Source organism: Rhincodon typus, chromosome 10 (genome assembly GCF_021869965.1).
Source record: "Rhincodon typus isolate 14 chromosome 10, sRhiTyp1.1, whole genome shotgun sequence".
Classification (NCBI taxonomy): domain Eukaryota; kingdom Metazoa; phylum Chordata; class Chondrichthyes; order Orectolobiformes; family Rhincodontidae; genus Rhincodon; species Rhincodon typus.
The window spans coordinates 11,716,000-11,727,921 of NC_063341.1; the positions used below are offsets into that span (position 1 = coordinate 11,716,000).

An 11,922-nucleotide genomic window follows, 5' to 3' on the forward strand; every position below is an offset into this window, starting at 1 on the left:
ATGAAGTTGTTCTGCAAAGACATCACTCTGTCTGCGTTTGGCCTTGCCAATGTAAAGGAGATCACATTTTGAGCAGTGATGCAACAGGTAGATTGAAAGAAGTATAAGTGAAGTGGCAGATGAAATTTAAGGCAGAAAAGTTGAGGTGGTATCTGCTTGGTGGGTAGACTGGGGAAAGACAAAAAAAAGGGATAATTCTGAAGTACAGAAGCAAGGATTTGGTGGTATATATGCATGAATTGTTGAAGATGGCAGTACAGGTTGAGTAAGTGATTAAAAGATGTTTGTTTAAATACAGATGTGGAGTATAATAATAACAAGGAAGCTGGCATGAAATCTGTTATAAAACTCTGGTTTGACCTCGACTGGAGTCTGGGTCCAATTGTGGGCACCATGTTTTGGGAAGGATGCGAAGAATTTCGGGAGCATGGAGAAAAGATTTTGAGGATGATACTGAGAAGGAGGACAGTCAGTTTCCTGGATAGATTGGACAACTTTTCTTTTCCCCCTGTCATTAGAGAGGAGAAGATCGAGAGGAGATTTGATAAGAGTGCTCAAAATTGTAAGAGGTTTTGATAAAGTGGATTGAGAAATTGTTTCCGTTGCCAGTAGGGTTGGGAACCAGAGGGCACAGATTTATTTTGACTGGCAAAAGAAGCACCAGCGAGATGAAGAAAAATAATTTCATTGAACAAGTGGTTTGGATCTGGAATGCATTCCCTGGGAGAATGGCTACAGCTGAGAATGTCAAAATGGGATTGGATAAGTATCTGAAGAGAAAATATTTGCAAGTCTAGGTGAAAGGACTGGCAGATTAGACACTCTGAGTTTGTCTTTCAGAGAATCAGGCATGAGACCAATTGACTGAATGGCCTCCTTCTGTAACCATTCTATGATTCCATTATTCTTTAGTGAATATCGGAGCCAAGAAAGGGGCTCACACTTTATTGAATTTTGGATGAGTTATCTCCAAGGAAAATGAGCACCTTTTTATAATTTAAGGACGTACTCTACACTGGAAGTTGTGCATGTCTGTGTGTGTGACTGCAACCCTATGGAATGTGTTAACCTTTTCAGTTGTCCACTAGCAACATTTGGGACATGAATTTGCCTGTCGTCTTCTGGCACATTTATAAACAAAAAGTAGAAAATAAATTATCAACTGTACAAGCTTCAAACCACAAAGCCAATCAGCATAACTAAGTCTCACTAAGGGGTTACTGGCTATATTGTTATAAAGTCTCGCACCATTTTCACTTTCTTTAGCCCTTTCAGGTATGTCACACTCTATTGTGATAAGAACAATTCAAATGTATTACCTTTTAACAATAAACTGCAAATTGTACAGCAACCCTGATAGTTGATTTAACGATTTATTTAAATTGGGTATTTTATTTGTTTGAGACATGAGTATCATGGGCACAGCCAGTCTTTTGTGACCTACCCCTAATTGCCCATTGATAAGTTGGTGGTGAGCTGCCACCTTGAACCGCTGCAGTCCACATGGTGTAGCTACACCAACAATATTGCTGGGATCAATGTTCCAGGATTTTGACTGAGCAAAAGTGCACAAGCAGCAAGTAGTTCCAAGTCAGGATAGTATTTGACTTGGATGGGAACTGGCAGGCCTTAATGTTGCCATGTGATTGCTGCCCTTGTCCTTCTTGGGGATAGAGGTTACAGGTTTGGAAGGTACTGTCAAAGAAAAATGATTCTGATTCTGTTTCTACATTTGGTTTTTGATGCTGTAAGTGACACTCCGTTAAGTTTGCCATATGACTCAGTCCTCTTGCACCCTTTTCTATGTCCAATAATGACTTCATTTATTATTGTCACATGTACCAAAATTGTTTTGCATGCTACCCAGACAAATCATACCTTCAATATGTATATCAGCACAAGAGAACAGAATGCAAAATGTTGTGTTTCAGCTACAGAAAAGGTGCAGTGAAAGATCAATTCGAATATATGAGAGGTCCATTCATAAGTCTGATAACAGCAGGTAAGAAGCTGTTTTTAAATCTGTTGGTATGTGTTTTGTATCTTCTGCCCAGTGCAAGAGGGTCGAAGAGATTATGACCAGGGTGGGACCGATTGATTATTTGATTATTTTTGCTGCTTTCCCGAGGCAGCCAGAAGTGTAGACGGAATCATTGGAAGGAAGGCTGTTTTTTGTGATGGACTGGGCTGCATTCACAACTCTGTAATTTCTTGTGGTCTTAGGCAGAGCAGTTGCCATACCAATCTGTGATGTACCTGTATAGGATGCTTTCTATGGTGCAAATATAAAAATTGGTAAGATTTGGATTGTGGATATGTCGAATTTCCTTAGCTTTCTAGGTAAGTAGAGGCATTGGTGTGCTTTCTTGATTGTAGCGTCACCATGGATGAACCAGTACAGATGGTTGGTGATATTTAATCCTAGGAACTTCAAGCTCTCGACCACCTCTACCTCAGCACCACTGATACAGACAGGGGTATGTCCTCCACTGCACTTCTTGAAGTTGCTGACCAGCTCCTTCATTTTGCTGACGTTGAGGGAAAGATTGGTGTCTTTCTACCATGCCACTAAGTTGTCTATCTCTTTCCTTGATGTGGAAAACTTTCATTTGAAATAGTGTATTTTACAGGATTTGGACTCTTCCACTGGTTACAAATAACCTCCTGATTCATGACAGCCCAGCTACACAGATATTTACCTTTGCCTCCGAAGTTGTATTTGGTCATGATTAGACTGCAACAAAATTGTGTTTTTATAAATGCCTTTCCATAGTAAGTGTCCAGATGTGCTTCACAAGAGTATTATCAGGCAAGATTTGACACTGAGCTACAAAAGGAGATATTAAGATAGATAACTATGAGCCTGGTTAAAGAAGGTGTTTTTTACAAGCAGGTTGTAAGGCCTCTTTTAATTGAGTTTCTAGAAACAAACACAGAGAATGCTGGAGAAACACAGCTGGTCTGGTAGCACTGTTGAAAGAGAAACAGTGTTAATGTTTTGAGTCTGGTATGAATCTTCTTTAGGACATTTCTAGTCTCTTTAAGGAATGATATATTGGCATTGAAGGATGCCTAGAGAAAGTTCACCACATTAACCCTGGGTATGGAGAAATTTCTTATGAGAAGAGGTTGTGTAACTTGCATGGGTTCTCATTGGAATTTAGGAGAATGAGGGGGGACCTTATTGAAATAAGATTCTTGAAATGTCGTTTCCTCTTGTGGGAGATTCTAGGACCAGAGGGCAAAATCTCAGAACAAGGAGTTGCCCATTTAAGATAAAGATGAGGAGGATTTTTTTTTTTTTCCTCCTGAGGGTAGTGATTCTGCACAGTCTTTACCACAGAGGGCTGTCAAGGTTGTGTCAATAAGTATATTTAAGGCAAAGAAAGCCAGATTTTGAATCAATAGGGGAATTAAGAGTTATAGGGAAGTGCAGATTATTAGATCAGCCATTATTGAATGGTGGAATTGACTCGATGGGCTGGTCTTATGGCTGGGATGAATGTGCAGGCGAGAAGGTTTATAGGAAATGGATGATAGTGGAGAATACAAGACAGGATTATCTTTGCTCTCTGTACTGACCTTGAGATAATAGGTAGTTTTGGGAGGGGAGAGTGAGATGTGGTCCAACCAGATGTGGTGGTGATGAATGGCTGATTATGTGTCAGATGTGCTCAAGTCTGGATGAAGCCTCAGCCCTGTCACTGATAATAAGTCAACCATGTACAAGATAACAAACAGAGGAGCGTCCGCAAACAGGCTAACCATTCATGTACCAGTATCATCAAGAACACTTTCTCAGCTTACTTCTGGACTTCTTCATCGTCATGAATCATAATGATATATACCTGACCAAGTTCACCTTAAAGTGAAAGTACATGTTATTGGTTTGCCTCATAAAGCTAACTGTTATGAAAGAAGATATCTGTCATTATCCTCCCAGTAACTCTTGGTGCTGTTTTAGCTTTTAGTGTTTCTACTTTGAAGCTCCTGACAGGAGCCATTGTCTGAGGATCTTTTTTTATGTGTCCCAATGACATAATGATTAAGATTGAGCTTGGATGGGATTTCTATTTATGTCCATGGGAAGAGAAATATAACTTGCTGGAGGTCTGGCTCCAAATTCTATTTGTATTGACAAAAACTGGCTTGTTAATAAATATAATTTTACTGTTGATTGGGTGAATAGAGTGTCAATGATGGACAGCAAGCTCCTATCACAGACCTCACAGCACAGAAACAGGAAATTGACCAACTAGCTTGTGTCAAGGTAAAACTCCATTTAAACCTCCATGAAGGACTATAAGCTGCTGCAGAAAGACAAGTGGCAATACAATCATGATATTTATTTTGGACTGTATTTTCCAATTTTGGTTAAATGATTGTGACCTAATTTTTAGAGATCAAAGTAAGGGTTGAGTTATTTGACTGAGAAATAGGCGGAAGATAATTATGCTTGCAGCACTTTTTGAATATGTCACAAGTAGGCCCTGAGTCACCCAAAGTCCCAGAAAGCTGTTACAGGCATTAGTTTGTAAGCAACCATGCTATAAACTATCCATTTTCTTCAAATTTGAAAGGAAGTTAGGATTAACGATAGTTAATTAGCATTTCTAATTAGATCCAAAGGTATTGTGATTCACGTTGATTTGGGAAGGAGGCAGAGGGAGCAGTTTTTGAGATCAGGTTACAGGCTCCCCTACAAATCCATCATGATCACAGATGCTCAGCAGCTTTTTTTTTTGGTGTGGTCTGCAAGCATCTGCAAGGTATAAAGCAATAAACAGAGGCGGATAGTCTTGGACCTTGGATTATTTAGCATGCAGAAGGCAGGTAGAAACTCATGCTCAGATTGAGATGACAACTTTGTGAGGATTTATGAAAAGCTTGGAGATTCACATTGCTTGGCCTAATGAGAAGGAATCTACATTGTAACTCTCACAGTGCAAGTTACTTCAGGGTGTAGAAGTTATCCATCTGGGAAAGTGAAAGGGAGGCAACCCAGGGAACAATGGACTATTTGTTATATACTATAAAACGAGAATGTACATTTAAGTTACCGTCAAAAATCAAAGTGTTTAAACACTCATGTTATTTTTATTGATTTGTTACAGTAATGTTTCTAAAACTTGAAATCTTGCTAAGCAGTTCTTTCAGCTAAGAACTAGAAATTTATTTTGTTTTAAAGAGAAAGGCTGCTGTTCTCTATGGAGGTCATATAGTTATAAAGTTTGAGTTATAAAACTCTCTGCATCACACATGAGGCAAGGCAAGGGGCGGCTCTCCATGAGCTACTACAGATGGAAGCTATTGAGCCAACTGAGCTAATTGAACCCTTCATATTGCAGCAATGACTACAGTCTGAATTAAAAGTTTCTCTTGAATTTCTTAATAGATTTATTAGTGACTACTTGACACTTACGATCTAGTTTTGTATTTCTCCATAAATTGACATATTGTCTCTATATCTACCTTGTGCTATCTTAACCAGTCTCAACAGAAACATTCATTGTAGCAGTAGAATTTGACTCTGGAATAAGATAGGGGAGTGAAAAAACGCTGTTGCTGACCAAATCTGATACACTTCCAGAGTATGCAGAGAATCTTTAGCGGTAGTGTTTCTATGAATCTATTATTCCTCCATCACCTTACCTCCGTTCAGTGCTTAAATCTTGTCTCTTCAAAGGTAAATATAAACATTCAGTTAATACTTCTCAATTTCAAAGACAAACTATTAAGATAGCTGCAAATCAGATAACCTTTGGATTTTGTGTCACAGTCAGTACCAAGACTGAAAGACGTTCTTACATATCGGCTTCCACAGATATTCGGAGAATTCATGTATCTCTTTGTTTAAGGATGGACGAGCACAAGAAGACTATGGAAGTTTCAACCTGCCTGCCTCTCCGTTTGCCTGGAAGAAAAGAGAATATTGAAACTCAATCTGGCAGCCAGAATTAAATGAATGCTATGACCCTTCCATTGCATTCTGATGGTTTTCCCGATCCAAAATAAACTGGGCAAATTTCAAGGTGTTAAACCACAACACAAGACGTTGGAATCAACATAATCATCACTTCTTTATGGAAAAGGACTTAGAGCTTGTAAAATAAGCATACCATAAGGAAACCATGTTATTATCTACTTTTAAAATGAGCTAAAAACTGTTTAAAAACAAAGCCACTGTCTTAGCTGCAAGTCAGGAAGCAGCCAAGGTAATTAATAGCTGTTCCTTGAAAGCAAGAGATCCCAACAGAGAAAAGGACACTCCCAACCTGTTTCAAGTTCAAGTTCATCTAAAAACTGCCAAAAGTGGAGTACCAGTTGTTCCCAGGATCCACCGATGTCAGTCTTAAACCAATTCAGTTAACTCCACGTGATATCAGGAAATGGTTGGAGGCACTGGATACTGTAAAGTCTATGGGCCTGACAACATTACATCAATAGTAATGAAGACTTGTGCTCCACAACTTGAGTGATGCACAGTGACGCCCAGTTTGTGTCCCACCAGGGCCACTCAGTCCCTGACGGCATTACAGCCTTGGTTTAAACATGGACAAAAGAAGTGAATTCCAGAGATGTGGTCAGGTTTACTGCCCTTGACATCAAGACTGTATATGACCGAATTTGGCGTAAAGAGCCTGGAATCAATTGGAATATACTGCACTGATTAGGCTCATACCTGACACAAAGGAAATAGCTGTGGTTGTTGGATGTCAGTCATCTCAGCTCCAGGGTATCTCTGCTGGAGTTTCTCAGCATAGTGTCTTCAAACCAACGACCTTCAGCTGCTTCATCAATTATCTTATTCCCATCATAAGATCAGAAATGGGGATGTTCACTGATGAGTGAATAATATTCAGCATCATTCATGACTCCTCAAATACTGAAGCAGTCCATGTCCAAATGCAGCAAAATCTGGACAATATCCAGGTTTGGGTTGACAAATAACATTCATATTACAGTGCAAGGCAATGACAATCTCCGACAAGGGGAAATCTAACCATTATGCATTGACATTCAATGAGATTACAATCATTGAAACTCCTACTATCATCATCCTGGGCTTACTGTTAACCAGACACTGAACTAGTCTAATCATATAGGCACAATGGCTACAAGAGCAAGTCAGAGGCTGGAGACTTGCAACGAGTGTCGAGCCACTTGACTCCCAAAGCACGTCCATCATTTTCAAGGCACAAGTCAGGAGTATGATGGAATACTCCCCATTTGCCTGGATGAGTGCAGCTCCAATTAACTCCCAACATAAATGCACATCATGAAGTTGTCCCTTACCTGTCTACCATTTCCAGTGTCTATCACTTCATAGAGAGCGATCGTGAACAAGTTTACCATGAAGGGTTAAGACACAGACCTATTTAAGAAACGGTTGGATTCCATCACAAGATGATAACTGATATTTGGGAAGGATGGGATCAAATGGATACAAAGGCCTTTTACATCTGACTTTAATTTGTGATCTGTAAGTATGTTTTATGTGTAACAGATGCAATGCAGCATAGCAGATATTAGATCTGTGAAGTGCATTCAGTTTGCTGTTTTCCTTTCCTGCCAATCCATTAATTTTTGTGTATTAGCTTCTGGTCATAAAATAACATGACACCAGGTTATAGTCCAATAGGTTTATTTGAAAACACAAGTTTTCGGAGCGCAGCCCCTTCGTCAGGTGAAGCGAGAAAGAAGCACACAGAACACAGAAATTGTAAGTAAGAGATCAAAGGCTCACACAACTGAGGAGGATGTATTAAACAAACCACATCATGTATTTGCCTATGACTAGGACAGGAGATTAAATCTTACACTGTGCAGTGATTTGTTGGAAGATGGCAAAACACATTGATCAAAGAGGTGACTGTGACTCCTGTCCATTTTTTGATCTGTGGGTTTACTATGACCTATAGATCTTGAACGTCTCCTTGCACATGTTTATTATACTACCAAGACAAGTACAATGTCTGGACTAAAACTGGCAACATTCCTGAGATAATTAATTAAGTATAAATATAGTGGAAAAGGAACTGCTGTTCAGTGACTAATTCTTCAATCACAGCTTTTTATTATTATGGAAAAGACGCATTCAGAATATTTTACACTCCATTTTCCAGGAAGTTTAGCAATTGTTGGATTCAAGACCTTTGTCCCAGCTGGTAGAAAATTTGCATAAACACACAGCCACAAAAGAAACAGCTGGCTTCAATAGTCCAGTGCAAAAAACATGTCAGTTGTATCCCTTGCCATTTGCAAACACCAAGGAAGGCTGATTGTCCATATTGGCAGGTCATTTTAAGGTCCATTGAAGGCCACATCAACAAGGAATAAAAATGATTCCATTATGTTCTATTCAACAAGTTTGAACCTACGCCATGCCCTACCACTGGTCTCCATTTCAATACACAACTGTTGCGTCAGGAGCCAACTGTTTTTCTTTTGAAGTTAATTCAGCTGCAATATTATCTGATGCTCTAATGTCACCTTATACCTATTGTCCTTTACCTTCAACTTGAATCTATTACTTTATGAGCTGCATACCCTTTAAATTAGAGCATTATTGAAGTTTAGAAGCGATTTTGATACAATGAAAGATTTACAGATTTACTTTAAGTGTGAATTTTACCCGTGCCAGTTAAGTTCATGCCAGTTACCTCCTTTTAAAAGTAACTCACATCAAAAATGTGGTTATTAAAACAATGGGAAGTTCTGGAAGACGTGGAAAAAATGATTTACTAAGAGCATGAGAATTTTGCCAGTTTGGGCTGAAGAGTTTTTTTACATAAATGCTAATTACAATAAGTGTTCAGACCACATGCCTGACTACTGGGGTGTCAATTGCTACATAAAAAGTTAGCAATCAGAAATAGAAAATTCTATGTTTAGATTCCCAATTCACCAGTAGTGTCTATGGTATTGGATAACACTGTTCTAATATAAAAGAGCACTTAATTTCTCCAAGTTTCCCCTCCTCATGAAAGCTTCCCATCTCTTGTATCATCAAGGTTCGCTAAGTTAATTCTGGACATGAAAGGCTTGTCTTGAGACAAGAGATTGAGCAGTTTAGGCTTGTATTCATTAGAGTTTAGAAGAATAAGAGATCGCATTGCGGTATATAAGATGCTAGAGGGATTGAACAAGTAGACGTAGAATGGATGTTTTCCCTTGCAGGATGATCAAGAACTAGTTTTAGGCTGAGGAGTGGCAGCTTCAAAACAGAGATAAAGAACAATTACGTCACTCAAAGGGTTGTAAATCTGTGAAATTTACTAGCTCAGTGTGGTGGATGCCAGGATACTGAATCATTTTAAGGAGAAAATAGACAGATTTTTGATTAGAAATGGGTTATAGGGTTATGAGGAGTGGGCAGGAAAGTGGAATTGAGGCCAAGATGAGTTTAGCCATAATAATATTAAATGGCGGAGCTTGAAAGGCTGAATTGTCTGTTCTTGCTCTTACTACTTATGTTCTTAGTGATCCTCACCTACAGTCTGTTCATGCTCTTTAAATCTTCCTTCGAACTAGGTGTTTGTTCGAGTTGTTGAAATGTGGTACCATTTTCTGACTCCTAAACAATGTGTTGTATAGGATTCACATTATCTCCTTGACTTTATACTCTTAGGCCTACTTCGAGAACCTAGAAACCAATGCTATTTTTAAAGTATTTTTTATTAACATTTTCTTCCTCTTAAAGATTTGAGACTTTGAACCTTAGGGTGAAATACTGAACACTTTGTCCAGCCAAAGCAGTTTGGGAACCTGGTGGGTCAGCAGTCGGCTTTCCTTATATTTTTGTTTGGTCCATGGGATATGTGTATTACTGGCCATTCCAATTGCCCTTAAAAGTGATAATGAGGGCCACCTTGAGCCACTGCAGTCTTTCAACTGTAAAGATACAAGTGCTGCTCAGAAGACAGTTCCAGGATTTTTGACTCCGTGACAATGAAGGCACAACAATATAGTTCCAAGTCAGGATGGTTTGTGGCTTGGAGGGGAAATTGCAGCTGGTGGTGTCCCCAGGCATCTGCTGCCTTTGCCCCTCGAAGTGATAAAGTTCCTAGGTTTTGGAAAGTGTTGTTGAAGGAGGCTAGGTGAGGATGTTCAACAGAGCAACAGCATTAGCACTCTGGTCAGGAACCCTGGAATCAATCAGAAATGGCAGGATCCTGCATGAAATCTGTCAAAGGAAGGATTTGTGCTTTAAAGATTCCCTGGTTTGGTGCTGATAAGGTTTAACTGGACACAGATTCCTGATGCTGCTGCACCCACAGGAGTGGAGGGGAGAACTGGGGATCCTCTCTTCTGAGCTTTTCCGCTTGTCTGGAGATCCTGTTTGAGGATTGAGAGACTGCAGTGAAATGGAATTTGCCAAGGACAGAAGGAAGAGGACAACCTCTCTAACCGAATAGGAGTGAATGGAAACCAAGGAAGTTGACAGTAGTAATGTGCTCTTTCCAACCTAGTGACAGTGCACCGAGAGGAAGGTGAGAATGACACTTTCAGGTTCAAGCCATACCGCCTCAACTCTTCTCTTGTCTAGCACTCCCCAGGTCAGTACACTTGCAGCCTTTCCTCTCCTTCCCAAGCATCTCGCATCGTTCTGAACAGTCAAAACTCCCAATCGCCTCATCCCATTTCCCTCTCAAATCCATAGCCCACAGTCACTCTCCGCAAATACCGTCCTTCCCTCTTCTCTACATAATCCAATTCTGATGCTCAAACCTCTCTCTGCCTCTCCCCCAGCATTGTCCGCTCTCTTTTCCTGCAAGGGGAGAAAGCAGAGACCTGTAGGAGGTGGTCACCGGCAATATGTGCCCAACTGCTCCACCGGGGACAGGCTCTGCTCCAGGAAGCTGCAGCTGTCAGCACTGACCTGCCCTCCGTGACAGCCAGAGCCCACTGAGGGACTGGTACTCTGACCTGTCTACAGGATCTGATCTTTTCCCTGTAGGGCCTCTGTTGGGGGTGGCACCAAGGTATAGCTGGATCTCAGTGTCCGTTTCCTCTGCACTGCCTAAGGGCAAAAGCTCAAGGAGAAGATGGCTAGTACTGTTTTTGCTGGCAGTAAAATCTAGACCAGAATGAAAAATGCTCCAAACCGAAATGCTTTTTAATGTGGGCATGCGTTTCTAAATATCTGCCAATAAACTTTGCTAATGATTAGTGTAGTTCCTGAACAGTGACAGGATTCCACTGTAATGCCGTTATTACATTGAAATGATCCATACGCTGAAAACAAAATGAAAAGCATTTATTTTCTGCTCCTGTTGAGCGCAATTGGAATTTTTGTGGGGAGTGTTACATAAAGCCGCTGAGTGAGACAAGACCACATGGCAAATCTTCCAATGTTTTCAGTAATTAAGAGCAGTCGCAGACAGAACAGCATGCTGTGTTGTGAAAATTGTTTAGCTAGTTTAATTTTCGTTCTTATTGCTGCAATGTCAATTTATATTTATGTAACAACTTTTTTTTTAGTGCTGTTAAGTCCTCCAAGATGCTTCACAGGAGCATTATCAAATGGAATTTAACACTGGGGCTATGTGAAGACTTAATAGGAAGAGGAAGGCCTTTAAGAAAAGCAGGAGAGAGTAGATGGAGAGGTTTAGGGAGGGAATTCCAGCACCTAGATCCTAGGTAGCCGAAAGCGTTGTTTGTCGTGGTGAAGTGAAGGAAATCGGGGCTGCTCAAAAAAACCAGGGTGTTAAGACGGAGAAGATGACATAAATAGGCAAAGGTTAGGTCAGAGATAGTAGGAACTGCAGATGCTGGAAAATCTGAGATAACAAGGTGTAGAGCTGGATGAACACAGCAGGCCAAGCAGCATCATAGGAGCAGGAAGGCTGACGTTTCGGGCCTAGACCCTTCATCAGAAATGGGGGAGGGGAAGGGGGTTCTGAAATAAATAGGGAGAGA

The 11,922-nt window shown here is 40.3% G+C and overlaps 1 protein-coding gene across 1 annotated transcript in view; it reads left to right on the top strand.

Annotated features, from left to right (window-relative positions):
• LOC109935226 (procollagen galactosyltransferase 2-like) overlaps positions 1-11,922 on the top strand; it is a 131,673-nt gene that overhangs the window by 20,542 nt on the left and 99,209 nt on the right. The window lies entirely within an intron of this gene.